This window comes from Apostichopus japonicus, chromosome 8 (assembly GCF_037975245.1).
Source record: "Apostichopus japonicus isolate 1M-3 chromosome 8, ASM3797524v1, whole genome shotgun sequence".
Classification (NCBI taxonomy): domain Eukaryota; kingdom Metazoa; phylum Echinodermata; class Holothuroidea; order Aspidochirotida; family Stichopodidae; genus Apostichopus; species Apostichopus japonicus.
In genome coordinates this window covers 31,461,333-31,479,535 of record NC_092568.1, presented here as the reverse complement: position 1 = coordinate 31,479,535, position 18,203 = coordinate 31,461,333, and the positions used below count along the sequence as shown (strand labels likewise).

The window sequence follows — 18,203 nt, the reverse complement described above, 5'->3', positions numbered from 1 at the left end:
GGAGCAATTCAAAATTTCACACACGGCAAATGCAGACCTTTTCTAACATGGTCGGTACTGCATATACATGTGCAGAATATGGTTGAAATGTAAGTTTTCACAAAAAGAAAACTTTTCAAAACTATTCTTTAAAATTCATACATATACTGATCTTGTTGTATGTCAATTTCCTCTGCTCTTCGTAGGTGGGAGAAAACTTGAGTCTTAATATGAACAAAAACAAACGCTATTTTGAACATTTTTAGTAATTATAAACATGCTAAAGTTTGCAGGTAACGCAGATGACTCTTATAGGCTATATAGACAAACATGAAAGCACGACACTTTACTGCCACTACAGAGTCCTTTTCTTTCTTTCTGTTTAAGTTAATATAATTTACACATTTTTCTGTTAACAGATGGTGAAAGTAAACAACACTGTTGGTCACGATGAATTGCCTCTCAGAGGAGCTGCTCTGGGGAAAAAATCAAATTAACTTTCGCCATCAGCATGGACTTGGCCGTAGGATTGAAGCAAGTCAAATGGAACTCATTAAGAGAACAAAATATGCTCATTCACCCTCCTGATGAGAGGCAATTGAAGGTTTTTCCCATGTCGATATGACCTTGATATATACTCATTAACAGTGCCCGAGGATAAAGGCACCAAACTCAAAGGCAAAGGTCAGGGAGATGGTAATAGTGCAACAAACTTCAACAAGGTTTATGAATGTGTTTAAAATTTAAACAGATCTACAAGGTAATGTCACAACCTTCATAATGCACAAACAATTAAAGTGGGCTGGGACAGTGTCAAACTCAAAAGGGGGGGGGGGCAGGAACAGGGTCAAAACTCAAAAGAAAAGGGGTAAAATTCTTCCAGGACAATTCAAATTAAAAAAATAGGTGGTATAATCAGAGACCAACAGGACAATTCATGAAAAATAAATTTACTGTATCTCTGTAATCAGCATACTGTAGTTATTCGATACATTTCTCAATTTTATTGGAACGGTCAAAATTTGAACGACTAAAATCACAAACTTACTGTAGCCTCAGTTGTAATTATGTAGAAGTTCTTTGGAAATCTGCAACTGAAACTGTGTTTTTGTAGTTTTGATCATTTTGACTGTGCATTAGTCAACTGAGAATATCTTTCTAGAGAAAAGTGTGCTACATTTTGTTTACAGTTGAATTCTAAATTTGGAATATTGTCATTATAAATATATTTTTAAGATTTTGTATTTGGATTAGGAGCATTCAAGAATTACTTAGAGCGGCCAGCTTAAATCAGAAAGTCTGCTTCAAAGCAGTTTTAAAAGTGTGACTTTCTCAGTAGTAGTAATATTAAGCTTATAGTTAATTTCAAACTTTGAGAAAATCTAGATCAATATCAATAAAGTAATCAAGTATGGCCAGAGAGATGAAAATAATAAATCTATCGTTTTGCACGATCCTTGTAAACGTCATGCAAAAATTGACTGCTAACTTCTATTTTATCCAAAATGGATGACAAATAAGGATGAGCCCATTATTCCAATTTGTCATACTTGAGTATAACATAATTTAGACCAGCTGCAATACTGACCACTATAACCCAAAGATTGGTTAATGATTCAGCAACCAAATTCTTTGTTGAACACAACACCATTTCATTTGATTTTAAAAACTAAAACAGAAATTTACAAAGATTTTTCACCCAATGTAATGCTAAATATACACTGAGCAGCTAATTATAACAATTCATCTACCTTGGATTCAATTTGACCTCCAGTATGATTTCATACTCTTATTCCTTTTTTTCGGGGGGGGGGGGGGGGAGAAGGGGCAAGGAGGCTTTTTTGTGTGATGGGAGGAGAAGGGAATATTTAGTTTGGATAGGAAAGACTAGGGTAGGATCTTATTGCATATATTTTGGTTTAAATAGGTTGCAAAATGCTATTGATCCATTGACTTGTTTTCAAATGACATTTTTAAATGCTCTAATTATCTGCCCATTCTATACAAGTTTACGATTCATCCATGGCTACAGTATATGGTAGCTATAGCTATGTGCTAGGGTGTTTCACTATCCAACATAGATATGTAACATGGTACAAGGATTTCATTAGTGGCTGTCACTCCCATCATCTATTGACTTTGCACAAACAAAATGTACTGTACATGTTATAAGCTTGCATGTCTGTTCAAAGTATAGTGTTATTAGATAATATCATGACATTTCATTATAATATTCCTGTCTAGAGTCTGTCATCAACTGTAACTATCTCTTAGAATCTGTCGGGTTCTTTCCAGCCTTCCAGGTATACCATGTCAATCAACGTTTCAAATTTGTCAGTTCTGTTATTTAAGTTATCTTGAAGAAGGAAAACCTTAACGCTTTTCAATACACACTCATTCTGTAAATGGAGCAGATCCTTCAAATTACAACACATACAGAAACCATTAGGTGTATTACCTGAACAGATATAATATATTATAATTACTGTAATGGTGAGATTATAAGTCATTGACGACCAAAAAAAATTGTTTTTCTGATTTATACTGCCTTGTAATTCTGAGTTTTCTTGTAAAATGGCAAAAATACAATATCTCAAATAAAGACCATCCTTATGTAATCAACTTTTATCTTTATCATTTAATAGTGATCTGTTTTCACAAAATATAAAAGTTTCTAGAATGATTTCTCATTAATTAGTTTACAAAATTTGAAAAACTTATCTGTATGCTGGATCCTTTAATAACAAATTGAGCCCATTTTGAGTCCTGTCTTAGAAGGGCTTCTGCTCTGATCAATGGATACTTTGGCAGACTATGCCTTATGTGTACATCTTACAGAAACATTAGGAATAAAACTATTACAGAAGTGGTCAACCACAAACCTCATTCGATATCAATTATTAGTTGGTTCACAAATGGAAATTAGTTCTTTTCTGCCCTATCCCTATCTCAAGAATCCAGCGACATGTATGCTTTCTTCATTCCCTCTAAATGTCAGTTGTTGTACATAACATATATGTTCTCCAAACAATCCACCCACGGGCAGAGGCAAGTTCCAATGAATGTAGATCAACTAATGGTATACTGCAAATAGTAGGATAAACCTTCCTTCAATTTCGGTGTCAACCTAAAGACCGCATGCACAGTGTTTTCCATTTTACAACCTTATATATCGCATTGAAAACACTTTACCTAATAGGTTCGTCCTATCAAAAGTAACAAGAAACTATAAATGAATTACCCTGACAGCAGATTGCGATCAATAGCATGATTGCCAAGCTAGGGTAATTAGTCTTCTGTTACAACTATAGCATACAGAGTCCGGAATGAAGTTTATACACTGCAAATGGTCCCCATGGTAATTAAGATTTCTGGGTCAGTTATGTGACAATTAATTAGCTTTTGTTTTAAACTACATAACTTCTTTATACTTCTCTCAAGGCAGCTGCAGCACATTTAACCTTCATTAGTATCGGTAGGTCCGGTCGTAAAGGTCACGGGTCATTTCGTAGCAAATATATTCCACATGGACGTTGTTTAAGAAATGAACAATGGATTTAAATTGGAACCTTAAGTTCTAAGCGAGCATTTAGAATTAAGAAACAGGCATTTTACTACCTTACAAAAGGTAGTAAAACACAATGATGGTTAATGTGCTGTAATACTTGTGAGGCTAATTCTTTGAGATATAATGCAAAGGTAATAAGACAAAAAACCAAGTTTGTACAGTATGCCTGAAAGTAGAGTAGAACAATCAAAACTACAGTATAAAATGTTTCCCGAAAGGTAATGGGGCGGTATTGAAGAACTGAGCATGCATAGACTCTGGATGCATGACGTCATTAACTCCCTTTGGCTTCGGCTTTGAGTACAACAGTTCTGTATGCTGCCGTGTTGGACGAATCTAACCCTACTAGTAGTTACCGACTTTTGAGATCCGCGTTGAAGTCATCACCTACTTTGCAATCCGCAATCCTCCACACAAGTTTGCAAGGTAGGTTAGATCAGTGACTCCATAGTTTTCCCTTTCAGGGAAACATAAAGCCCGACTAATAAGGACAGAGATGGACAATACTCTAAGCTCTAAGCTAAGCAGCAAATATGTGGGTTGTAGGAAGAGGTTGGATCATAGGGAGGAAGGACTATACAGTTGTTGTTGATGCTTCTGTCCATCTGTCTGTCTATAAAACTGTTACTTTGTGAATCAGAAATCATTTGTACTTATATTTGGCTTTTATTCTCCAAAATGTTGACCCTTAAAAAATATGTAAGCTATAAAATGACATATAAATATTAAATAAAGCACACTTTCATTTTATTTTGATTTGAAACATGACTGCATGGTAAAGCTATAACAAAATGCATTGTTATGGAAGTAATTAGAATAACACTGGTGTTACAACTTTACCAACAACAAAAATTAACAGCAGAGAAGGCTGCTGTACTTTGAAATAAGTGCAGCTCTCGGTAGCCAGCTATCTGAATCAAGATTGTAATACATACATCATACCACTGCCAATACTGTACATGTTTTCAGATGACAGAATTTATGTTCTACCAACCACGATGAGGCTATTTTGGGACCAATTAGCAAAATAACTTTTGGTATAAACATCTTTTGCCCAGCTTGTCAGCTTTACAACAGACATTTGTGATCAAAAATCACCAGCTGTATATGTCGGCCATGAAAAGAAGAGAAATGATGAATAACACAAATTTATGTCTTTAGATTCCATCAATCTTGGTTGTTCAACAGCACTCCAGCTATAGTGTAACTTTATATAATGCTTTGAACTTCTGGCTATAACACTGAGGCTGGATTTGGCCACTAGCTGGTGTAGATGATGCTAAGCAGGGCCTTCACTATATTATTTGAATTTTCAAATACTTTTAGGAATGCTTATAACTTGTGAACAAGTGAACATTTTACAACAGCCGTCGCCAGTTTTCCCAACAAAACATGAATAACTACTCCAAACAACAAACAATTTTTCACTTGCAGACAAGACTAAGGTAAAGAATTTTATTTAAATCATAGGAGTTATGAGGGGTGCAGGCAATATTTAATTATCCTATGTCATGTCACGGTCTATAAATTTGTTATGCTAGAACAGCTTACACATTGCTGTTTTGGAGCACATACAATGTTTTACATGGGTATTGATTTTTTTTTTTCTTGAGATGCCTGACTGACATATTTAAAGTAAAATTTATTATTTAATTTATTAAATCTTTCTGAATGAATCAGAAGAAAAATATTCCTGATGAGAAGCATCTTGTCATTAGAGAACAGACTGGGGAAAGTCTTTTAGGCTATCAAATTAAGGAATGAAAGAGTGTGCAGGGAATACTTAATTATTCTATGCCATTTATGTCACGGTCTGTAAATTTCTCATGTTTGTAGCAGCTAGCTTTAAACACATTGCTGTTGTAGAGCATGTACGATGTTGCTGCTGCACATGGGTATTGATTTTCTTTGAGATGCCTGACTGACAAGTCAAAATTTATCATTCACTTTTCTAAATCTTTCTGAATGAATCAAAGGAAAAATATCCTTGCTGAGAAAGATCTCATTGTTTAGGCTCAGATTGTAATCAAAAGAATATAAAGGAAAGAGGCAGGGAATATTTAATTATCTTCACATTAAACTTCACACAAAAATCTCGTGTGAGGGGGAATCCTTGCATACATTTGTGTCTGATGTGATGCTAAGAGACTGTTTCAATCACGGTTTCTGTCAGTTTGAAACATTTCAGGAATGTACGACTGTCAATTAACAAAACTAAACAGTACTTTACATTGATAAATCCTTGAAGACGATGACATAGATAAATTTGTTGTATAAAGTGCAGAATTTACTCCTCATCCACAGGCAGACAGCTAGGCTGATAAACTATGTGTTTCATTTAATCATTATTGATTGAACAATGTATGGAATATTTAATTAGATCCTGTGCTAGGTCAAAGGTCATAAACATGCAAATTCTGCTCAATAGAACTAAATGAAGTCTGGCTGTTTATGTATATCAGTTCCTAGTACATCCCCTGTGTTATAATGAGTCTGCGTGGGCAAACCATACCATGAATTAAATTTTGTATCATAGGTTCTGGATATTGATCCCTTCCATAGGGTAACATTGAATATTATAGTTAAAATCTCTTGTTCATGAGGGTATGCCATGGCATACAATACTAACATGTCTGTACGTGTGCATGAACCTAATAGGTCTAGTCCTACACTGAACATGACATTACAAAAATCCTCTACTGCCTTTTATGAGCTGGCTTGTATTGTGACAGTTGATACATATGGATAATTTTCAATTTTACTATTTAAGAACAAAATGTATTCACACACTCCAGTTTCATTACAAATGTTTATCCTCATCCACTCTGTATATAAACAGCATATATATTGGCCAGCAAGACCTGTGACATCCTATTCACATCTACCATATATTCTGCTTGGGATGATGCTGAATAAAAAGTAAAAGGTTGTTCACTGATCTTTCCCTGGCAAAATTATTTTGATGGTCATCAGTACATGATTGAAGGACACGGAGTAAACCAAAGTAATTCTTGATCTTGTTTGCTGGTAAACACACAACCCGGTGCATTGTTGAGATGTTTGACTACACAAACCTTCCTTGGGAAGTATTTGTAAAGAGGCCAGTACCTTGGAGTTCTACAACCAGTCGCTTCAATTTACAAGAAAATAAAAACGCATTGCTTTAATAGGCCAGAGAGGCAGCTACACAAATGACTTTCACACAAAACTTGTCAAAATTTTCTTCAAATTACTGGAAAAGTAATGAACTTTGCTGACACCTGTTTTATAATTCTTTTCTTTTGTAACCTATGAATAATAAATGATGATGATGATGATGGACTGAATTCAAGCAAGGGGCAGACAGAAGTCATAAGTAAAAGAGGAAAGATGTTAAGCATTACCTTCAATAGTAAGGGTGAAAGTTTTTTAAGTTTATTTCTAATTAACAATATGTAAGTGTGTATTTATATAGCCCATCTACTATGGATGACTATTGTGTGCTTTGTCTTATGTACACTATATGAAAACCGTATAGTAAACAGGTAGAGAAAGATTTATTCAGGCAGGCTGCAAACTTAAGTAGCATTTTCTTCAAACTTTGTGTAAGGGCAGGCCTATACTTACAGTATTTGATAGAACGAACAGACTGCATATGATATTATATGGAATCATTTTGAAAACATTTCCTGATGTACCTGTATAAAACCAACGTATTTAAGATTGCATGTGTAAGAATAAATGTAATTCAGCACTACAGAATTTAATAAGGAACGTCCATACGTGTGCCTACTCTACTGTATGCATACATACAAAATATCTAATATCACTATACACATCAAAGTTCCTTTAATATTCTCATTCTGCGTTAACAGCCATTTTTGGATGAATCCAACACTAGCTACAAACAAATCTACGTTCACATTGCAAACACATCGAAGAAGCGTCAAGAAAATTTTTAAAGAAAACGTTTGGCTTATAAAATGGGGCAATGACCATGACCACACAAAGAAGTGCCGAAAACTTCTAGTTAAACAACTTTCAATTAGGCACAGAATAATACGATTAACAACACTATATGATACGGATATCCGTATGATACGGATATTTAATTGGAATAGAGGCAGTATGTAAAGCTTTTCACCCTAAATACAATTTATCTGCATATCAGTTAAGGCTAAAATGTGATGATACTACTTTTAGCAAAAGATGGTTTAAAATTAAAACACAATGCAGGTTGCTCCATTTGGAAGAGCATAGTGCTGCAAAGTCGATTATCTCCCAACGCTACCTACCCTTTAAAATATACTGTAGGCAGGGGGAACTGCTTTAATATGTTTAATTTTCGACTTCAAGGAAAACAATTCTTCCATTTGAAACACCATTTGAAGCAATTACTGGAGGAGGAGGAAGAATGATATTCTCATACCGATATGAGATACGTCTGAAGGAAACAGTCAGTCACAGTCATATTCCAACCAGACACTGTCTGCTGCATAAATCTTAGGATAGATGCAGATCATTATTGATCTCTGAAGGGGCATTGCTCGAAAGGTTGGCTTAAATTGGGAATGACTTTTTGTCTTTTCAAAAAAACTTGTGACTCACAATCACATGAATGAGGGGAATTGAAAATAAGGATGATTGCTGTTAAAGGTAGAAGGAGGATACTTGCGGGTTAATGATCAGACCTGTGGGAAGGGATGCTGTAAACCATGTAGAGGGTATATATATGAACTTTAGAAATGACCCCTGACATTGATAATTAAGAACGATAACGATTGCAAATAACAGACTATCAATTTTAAACAAATCATATCTAAATTTAACCTGAAATCCAGTGCACATATCACTTTTATGTGAGTCCTGTAATATCATACACACATACATGTAGGTAAGTATCACTGCACCTTGTTATACAATACCAAGATATATGTGTATACTGTTATCTTATACAGGGCAGATGGTGCCAAATGAGGCTTTAACTTGATTAAGGGCCAAATCTGATGTGTGTGCAACCAAAAACAGACTGTAAAAGAGGGACCTAGATCATAGAAGTTGTTGATATATTTGTAACTGTACCGTGAAGTGTTTATATAGCAACTTAGATAAACAGGCAGTTATTCCTTCATTTTAACATATTTTGTTTTTCATGTTATATAACAATGACCAGTAGAACGTACTGTACTTTACGCACTGTAAGCATACTTAGTCTACATCACAGATAATAAGATGCAAGGAATTATTCATCGGACCATATCTCATTGCAAAATGCTATGCAGAATGAGCAAATTAGCTACAAAAGTGCAGAGATGTATCTTGGTACACAAGAACCATAATATATTTTGTACGATTTTGTACGAGTTTCAAGCAGTCAAGACTGCTACACAATGTTTAAACACTAAATTATTCCCTTAGATGATGTACACTATATCTATAGAAATCCTAAATTAAATTATACATTATATCTAGTAATCCTAAATTAAATTATTCCCTTAGATGTTGTACATTATATCTAGTAATCCTTATTTTCCTGTATGTTTATAAACATATGAGTATCATTGCAGGCCTCAATATTCAGGCTATTGACTGTACATAGCTAAATGCCGGTGGATTTTGCCGTTAGCCAGTACAAGGGGTAAAAAGTACTGACATTTTTCTGCTAATTTAAATTAATGTCGCTGATGTATTAATTCACAGAAACTGCAACTGTGACTTTGATTTTAGCTTGCCAATTTTTTAATGCATTGGCCTTTTTTAGCAATTACGTTGCTAAAATTTTCGAATTCTATATAGGCCCGTCATGTTAACTTGCTATATATAACATGTGTATCATTCCAATTAATGCTTACTATGGTGTTAAATTGCTTACTATAATACCAGCCAATGTACACTCCTCTTCATAAACATTCTTCCTTAATTGTCATGCGACCTGCCAACATGCGTTCTAAGCCCTAAACATGCCAATATCACAGATTATGATTATAACCTCATTTTCTGTCCTGTTTTTTGCCCATCAATCTGTATCTTGCTTCCAAACTATTATGGGATGTTCAAAGTACAGTATATCCATGAGTTTCTATATGCACATCTTCTTTTCTATCAATCTGCTGGTAATTTCCTCCCCAAAGCTGTATGATATATAGTAGGAGCATTAAGTTTCTTGCAATGAAAATTGAATTTCGACCGAGTAATAAGTGACACATATTCAACACTGCTTTAGAGGGAATATTTTAATCGTCTCCCACAGGTCAAATGAAAATGGCAGAAATCTTTCAAAGCACTTATAGATCTTGACAATTTACCACCACCGAAAAGGTTGAGCAGGTATTAATTCCCGCTCAACTCGGAACGTCTTGAAGAAGCTTCAAGTACCGCAAAGGTTGCTTAAAATTCATTACTTTTTTGAAAGATCCAATCCACAAAATAAACTTCTGTAAGAAAGGAAGGGAAGCCGACCTCCCAGATGGCTTAGAGTTCAACTTCCAAATAGAAAAACGGGAGCAGTGTTATTATCGTCCACGGTGAGTGCACAGGCAATACGCAATCCATAGGTTGCCAAAAGAATTCTCGACTGATTGAATTTTCCCTTTATGGGTGACTGCAACAATTTGACACGTTTTCAATCTTTACAAATATCGCACTTTTGCCATTTCCAGGGAACTTGAGGAACTAAAAAGAGGGGACAGGCAAACGAATCAGCTACACGGATCCGTGCACATTCACGTAAAGTAAACAATTTCGTACTTCAATAAAGGTGAAATTAGCCTATTTTCATGCATCTGTCAAACTGTACCAAACAGGGAATGTAAAAGAAAGCAATATTATCCCTGGCAGGGAGAGAATGATGTATGGTTGAAAGTAACCAAACTTGAAGATAGAACTGCACATTATACACAACTTAAAGTCTAAGATCTAAATGAATAGTTTAGAAGAATAAAAAGTGAGAGAAACTTTGAAGTGCTGATATAAAAACACAACGTATATATTATTGAGTATGTAGTTTAGATCCTCCTGCAAGCAGGAACTCGCAAAGAAGCCATCATTGGCTTATCAAAGCCGCAAGCTTAGGACTGAAGTCAGTCTCATAGATTCATATTTAACATCCATGAATATGAATTGTCAATTGCCAACAACTCTGTAACTGGACGACATACATTAATCTTGGAGTGACTCCAACTCCGAGGACCCTTATGATTGAAAGGCACCGGCGTTAACCACTGAGCTAACACTCAGTGTTGAGACTAAAGCCACCCTTCATGGCTTTACATTATCTTCACTTTGGTTCAGGTCTCATTGATAGAGAACAGAATCTACCCTTCACTCCCTCAATAGTTTCATGTGCTTGCAGCCCACACTGTGTATACAGTACCTCATGTGTTCAATACCAAAACAACAAAAAAACACCTTAGTATCTAAGGCAAAATGGCAGCTTGGCCAACATGCTCCAGCTGGCGTGACATTTTAAAGCCTTATAAATTTCCCAAACAGGACAAGATATTGGAAATTTCTATTGCTCGTCAAAAATATCTCTTCCAAATTTGAAAGTCAGCAGCTTTAGCTGTTGCTTTTTTTCTTTATGTGCTAACATGGAAAGTGTGGTTATCAATGTTCGTACACCAGTTCCTTCACTCGGACCGGGTACCAACCAACCGAGAGACTTTTAAGAAAAACTTTGGATTTTTTATGATCCAGATTGACGCTGTTGTGTGTTAAAGCTCCATACAGGCTGCACACAATGCTGTATTACACTTGACTTTATACAGTACACCATAAATGACCTGAAATGAGGTCCACTCAGGGGATTTTTTCTTTGCATTTTACCTAAAATTACTTTGCCAGCCAGGGCTTCATTAGGTAGATTGAATCAAGTGTGAATTATCTTGTAATGTGACTCCTATAAATGCATAATTTTATGAAAAGTGAAAGAATAGTTTTCATGGGACCATATGTTGCTGGTTTAGTGTACGAGTCCATCCAGGCCAATAAAGGACAGTTCCATTTTCCACTAATAGGGGTGATGTATATAAAATTTGCATGAAACTTGAGTAATAATTATATTGCTTTCGATTTTGCAACAAAATATTTCACATATTGTTGCTTATAGATATTTCTGCTCTTAAACTTACTAAACCTTGATATCAAAAATGAAAACATTAAACAAGAATGTTGCAGTGGAAGGTGTAGTATGTTAATTCATGTGAGGGTATATTGTACATTTTCGTCCATACAAGTACATTATAATGGTGTACGGTAACTTCATGTGTCCCTTAACATATTCATTGCGGTGCTCCACACTTATAAAGTAACTGTAGTTGTCGTGTGGGTTGAAAGTCATATTGTAAACCACTTTTAATCTATACTACCTCAATGAAAATACCTAAAATTTATACAGTGAAAGTAGAAAACATCAGTTTTGTATTTTATAGATATTTTCACACAAATATTTTCAAGGCCATAGACCAAACTTTACAGTAAAAGTAATAATGCATTTGCATTACTGGAAGATTTTCTTGGCTTCCACTGTTCTCATTTTTGAAAGATAATCTGATCAAAGCATCAATAATGTAGCCTAATTGAAGAATATATGTATAAACCTACAGTAACGGTTCCCGACATTTTCACCTCAGAGCAAACTCAAATGTACATCTTCATCATAACCTTTGACTTTTAAATAACATAGTATTGTGAAGTTACAATCCTAATTACCACTAGTCCTAGGTGTTATGCTATTTTTGTTCAAGACCACTTACTTCTCAACCATGTCTTCTATTGATAGCACCTACAATGTTACTGGCATGCTGTGTCATTTACTGTTCATTACCACAGTTAGAAGGTGTTATGCTATGTTGATACTGACACAAGAATGCTGTGGCATTATTCCTGCAATAGCCTATACATCTATTAAACTGAAGCAGAAGTTTCCATTAATACATAATAATATTACAAACAAGCAGGTGCTAGAATTTTGTTATGCATGCGCAGCGTTAAAACCCTAAATACTGCTATCTCAGCTAGAAGCACAGTATATTAATAAATGATGTAATCAAATTATGTAAAATGTTCATTACAAGTAATACATTCAACCACAGTAGCTGTTTAAGTTATTTATACACATCCACATCATGATGAATGTTAACAGTTCATGAACAATAACATACAAACCGTGAACACAATGTCAACTATGTAGCCTTCATGTTGTTTCTCTCGTCTTTCAACGCTACAGAATTAAGATATGAGTGAATGCAGCACCATAGGCAATAAAGAGGAATTCCAAGCGGACATACGATACGATACTGCCGGGATTGCCAACAAAGATGCTTGATTGTCTCATAGGCATGTTTTGCTATCTTTTCAGTTTGCATTTTAGTACTCTTGAAAAAGCAATGTGCCAGAAAATAACTGCAGGAGAGGAATATTAAATAGATCAAATTTTAGCGTGAGGTGATTAAATGTTCCCTGCGGCGATGTGGTTACTCTGTATGGGTAGACATGTTTGCATTGGTAATGTCTACGATTCACTCCGAGGGGAAGGCGCTCGGATCTGCGATGGCTGAGTATACATCCTTTGGAAGGCCGTGCAGCAACATTTACTCTGCCACGATTGAAGTATGCAAAGGGAAACTTTCAGAGCTAAAAATTAATTACAAGGCAAGAGGTTAAATATCTAAATAGTTTGAGCACTCCACAAATTTGAGCTGCGAGGGAGAAAGGAGGAGAGCTGGAGAGCTGGATCTGCTCAGTTTATATTCTCAGGTTAATTACCGTGTAAAGAGCAGTACAGTACATGTATTATCATCATAATACCGATCAATGTTACCACATATATTATTCACACAGATAGTTTGCATTGGAACAGTGGTGGCAAGTTTCACATTGAAACCTTTGGCACATTTGATTAAATGTCAACAATAATTTCTTTGCATTCTAGCTTATTGATCTTACATAGCCCTGAAAGTATTTCATCTTTTTGAAATTTTGTTGTGAGTAAGACAAGTAAAATTCTTCATGACTGAGGAAAGGCATTTCTCGATAAATATGTTTCTATTAATCTAATTACGGTTAGTGGTATTTAAGTAATGGTAAGTTGTATTTAAGTAATGGTAAGTTGTGGTATATTGCACATACACATGTAGCCAGCTTTTAACATGTATGCAAATGTATGCAAATGACCATGTATTAAAAGAAGTTAGCATTCTATTCCAATGCAGATCACCCCTAGAGGTATATAATTTTAATTAAAATATATTTTCACACATTCAAGAACTACCTACAGTACGGAAAGACTGTACTTAACCATAAATCACAGCGTAAAACAGTGTTGGTTACTTTTATAGTTACATTGGGTTCAGTAGCTTTTCCAAGGTGGTATACATTTACTTTCTTCCTTTACAATACAAGCCAATGAATGGCTTGTGACAGCTCACAATGAAAGTAACTGATTGAGATTGAAAAGTTCATGTACTTCCTTCTGATTAATTAGCTAAGTTGCAGCCAGAATGTAAAATTGATCATGGTTTATATTCATGCCTAGTCTGGGGAATGGCTTGAAATAGCCAAGAGCTGAGGTGAAATAACCCTTGCTGCACTCTGAAAGGTCTTGCGTAAAATGAGCTTTGTTTTATAAAACAAACATTAAATAACATTAAATGTTACATGTGAGAGTGAAAACTTGTTAAGTGAGAGTGGTTGCATGTACTATGTGTATACATCTAGTCACCGATGTGTGCAACAGGCGAGGGGGCCAGCTAGGGGGTATACTCCCTCCAATACATGGTTGAGTGATTTTTTGCCTTCAAAGGAATAGCCCACTGCTACAGGTGTACCCTTTTTTTCAATCTCACACAATGTATTTATTAGCAAATCCTTGTGGTTATTGTTACTTATGTAGATCTAATTTATACTCTAAATAATTCTTAGAATGCACCATTTAAAATCTAAGTTTTAGATTTGTTTATCTGGGAGGTCATCCGCGACAACCCTACCATTACATAGGAGATGGCTTCAGTGACCAGATGGCAGCATTCCATTCATTATAAAATCCCTCATTTGACTATGGCCCTCCCAGAAAGAATTTTGAAGTTTATCATTATTTATTTACTTATTTACATTATTTACTTGTGTAAACCTATATCGTAATCTACATAAACCTCAGAATATATTAACATTTGACATTTTATTTCTTTCTGGGGAAGAATTCCTAGACCCCCTTAAATAGGAGACGGTTCAATGACCCCATTGTAGCCTCACCTCCTCCTCCCCTTTTATTAAATCCTTCATTTGCCTCTGGCCCTTTCACCCTTCCCCCTCTTTAAAAATCATTTGAAATAAACTAATGTTAGGTTATAATGAAGAACTACAGCCAAATTTCAACCACAACATAAATATACACAACATTAACAAAAATTTAATAAAGTGTACCAACACTTCCATCAAAGCATTTACACTGGTATAAAAATCATACAATTATATTCCACCAAGCAACTTGAAAGCGTTTCTACTTTAGCAACCGCTCTTTAACAGTGCAAAGAATACCGCTAAATCAAGATGCTGGGCTCCCTTATCTTTTATTCCTTGTCAATAACATAAAACCCCCCATCAGTCGGTCAGCAAGTCCACTTACCGCTCTTGAATTGGGCTGTAAAGCACCTACTGTGATCAATTTTGTAAGAGTAAACGAATTAACTCTAAATGCCACCTACTTCCTGTGTCGAGCGAAACACTTGCCATTTCTCAAGTTTCACTATTGTCACTTACCTAGGAAACACCTTTTATAACACACAACTAGGCTAAAAGCTTCAAGTTGTGTCAATATCCCTTTTCTCGGTTACATTTTCTTGTGCAAATTATGTCGGGACACCGAGTACTGGTTGGCTAAGGAGCAGCTAACAGCCAGAAATAATAAAATAGAACCTGGTGTTATTTTGAATGATGTAAACAAGTCTTTTAAAGCAACATTTACTCAAAACCTTTCTATGAAGTATATCTATCAGAAATCATTTAATGTTAAATATTCATAAATCTTATTAATGAATATGCATTACTTGCTAAGTATATGTTACATGTTCTCAGATAAGAGTGCACTGACAACAAAATTGACCAAAAAAAATATTCCCCTCCACTTCAACATTAAAGGATGACTTTAGGCAGAATTTAAGACTTGATGGGTTATATTCCCAGAGAATTAAAAGAACAAGTTGAGGTCCTTTTAATGTGGCTAAAATTATTATTTTCAAGATATTTACCTTTGAAGCATGCTAAATCTCTGGAATTCTCCAAATTTGCAATTGCATCGTAAGGAAATAACTTGAGGCCATCTTTAAGACTTATGTTTTCCCATTGAGTTTTGTGTTGCAATCTGAAGAACTGACCAACTTTATATTAAATGGTGTGTTTCTTAGACTATGTAGTACAGTCATTTTAAGTGATGAACCTCAATTCAAAAATTAAAAGTGGTATAGGAAAACAACTTGGACTGATTGTGGTGCACTTCCAAGGTTTACAACATTCCAACCTTTTATTTCTTATTTATTTTTCCTTTATTTATTCAAGTATTTGTATCCAGCAAGTAACTGTTTAGTTACAGAAATATGTGAATAGACTGTACATGAGGCATGCCTAATGTCATCAATTAAATAACCAAAAAGGTAAATTAAAGAATTTATAGGGAAACAAATGGTGTATTATCAAAACATACTCAACAGAACCAGAATATCATTGAAAACTTTCCCCTTGCCATTCACCCCTTCCCCACCCTTCCCTCTCTCCCTTGTCTTTCAAAAATGCTTTAATTTTTTTATTGTATAAACTTTCTTTAACACTAACAATAAAATACATAGAGTGTTTTTGCTTTCTCATCCTATTACACCCATCCCTGATCAAGCCCCTTCCTCATTTTCTGTCTCCCACCCAAACTTCACTACTTTCCTCACCCATATTTCTAGTTATACCACGGCAGAATGGCCAGTAAACTGGAGCATTTGAAAAGACTAATCATAAATTCAATCTTGTTAAATATATCTCTCCACAGTCAAACTCGCTGCTAGCATTCCACATGCATATGTACTGTAGCTGTTCGGGAAATGCCACAGAGTTCCCATGTTATTTAGATCTCCCTCATTTTACAAACACTAGGCTACAGGCAGAATGTGGCAATAATACAATTGCTCATAGAAGTGACGGTATCCTTTGAAATGAAAGTGCCATGAACTCTTTGAATACCACAGAAGAATCCAGCAAAAGTGTAATAACATTTTAGGATGTCTGCTTAAGTAAAATGCCAGTCTGACTACTTGTAGTTTTAAACAGGATGAAGGAGGGGGGGGGGGGGGGGGGGGGATAAGGTTGTATATATGTGTACAATTGCCTCCATTTAGAACAAGATCACTGTGAATACTGAGCTTTTCATATTTCCAAAATTAATAACAACGTACCGAAGCAATATCTTAAAGCAGCATTTTGCGTCCTTTTCTATGATTTTTCTCAACCTCATTGACTCCACTATGCCATAAAGACATACATACTGTAACTAGCTTATCTATTTAAATCTTACTTCAAATGGTGGCATAAAAGTCGAAAAATTTGCAACTTTCAATTTTGTTTTCTCCAAGATATTTTCCGTTGGGATCCCAATAAACCTCGCCCATAATATGAATATTTAAACACTACTCATGTCCTTGACCAATACGTAATACAACACCATGCCTTATGTGTGTACAGTCTATATGGCAGTTGTACAAGGGAGTTCCATAACAACTCCCTGGTTGTACCAACGCAAACTCATACTAAACCTGCATCTCTGATTGGTTGAATTCAAACTAGTGGGTTTGGGGGGAACTGTATGCGTTTAGTTTTAAATGTGGAATTTATCGTGGAAACTCTTCTCGTTATCTGCAAATATCCTTAATTACTCGCCAATAAACGTTGTTGGCAGGGAAAAACTTGGATTATATCTTAGTTTGCTGTTTTGTGATTGATATATGTAAAAAACTTGATGGACATGTCAAAAAAGTAGAAAAAGGCGACCAAACGCAAAATGCTGCTTTAACAACAGTGTACTACACGAACGCAGAGCAACCAAGTATTGGTAAGAATTGCACACATTACATTTGTAAGCAAGGGTTTTGATTTTGTGTTGATAGATGCAGTTTCCAGTGATTTCACAAAAATCTTTGATCTGTTATCATTATATGTAGGAATAACGTCAGATATGAGCCTGCACAGCTTGAGGCTCATCATTCCCTCCTCCCCTCATACCCTACTCTTTCCCATCCTCCATCTCATTTCTATCAATATTTCCTTTAAATTACACCACTGTTTATTTTCTACCCATTTCCTGCTCTCCTGGTACATATTTTAAGCAAACCAACATATGTTACTACTTTCACTACTGTCACATTTTGTAATTTTAAGATCAGTCACAAATCACAAATTTTTCCATCTTTCTACTGGAACAATGCCAAAGGCATTTCCAAGGCTCAGAATGATTTACTGTGCAGTAAGACTCCTAAACCATTAAGCTATACACACCATAAAAATATTACACATCCAGGCTAATCCTGCACGCAATCCATTGCTAGTAAATCAAACTCTCATGAGCATGAGAGAGAGACAGCAGCTATAGTGACCTCGGATCTATACAATTATGAATTACCATTCTGCTGGTGATAATGGGTTA

At 35.3% G+C, this 18,203-nt stretch overlaps 1 protein-coding gene across 7 annotated transcripts in view; it reads right to left on the bottom strand.

Moving 5' to 3' along the window:
- The window catches only part of LOC139971586 (neurexin-3-like), a 158,197-nt gene that overhangs the window by 105,456 nt on the left and 34,538 nt on the right, over window positions 1-18,203 (bottom strand). The window contains exon 1 of one of the 7 annotated variants that reach the window (XM_071978201.1): window positions 12,692-13,217. The exons of the other annotated variants lie outside the window; for them this stretch is intronic. The gene's annotated coding sequence lies outside the window, so the exon portion shown is untranslated. Of the gene's footprint in view, window positions 1-12,691; window positions 13,218-18,203 lie in introns of those variants that run through there. 7 annotated transcript variants of the gene reach the window in all.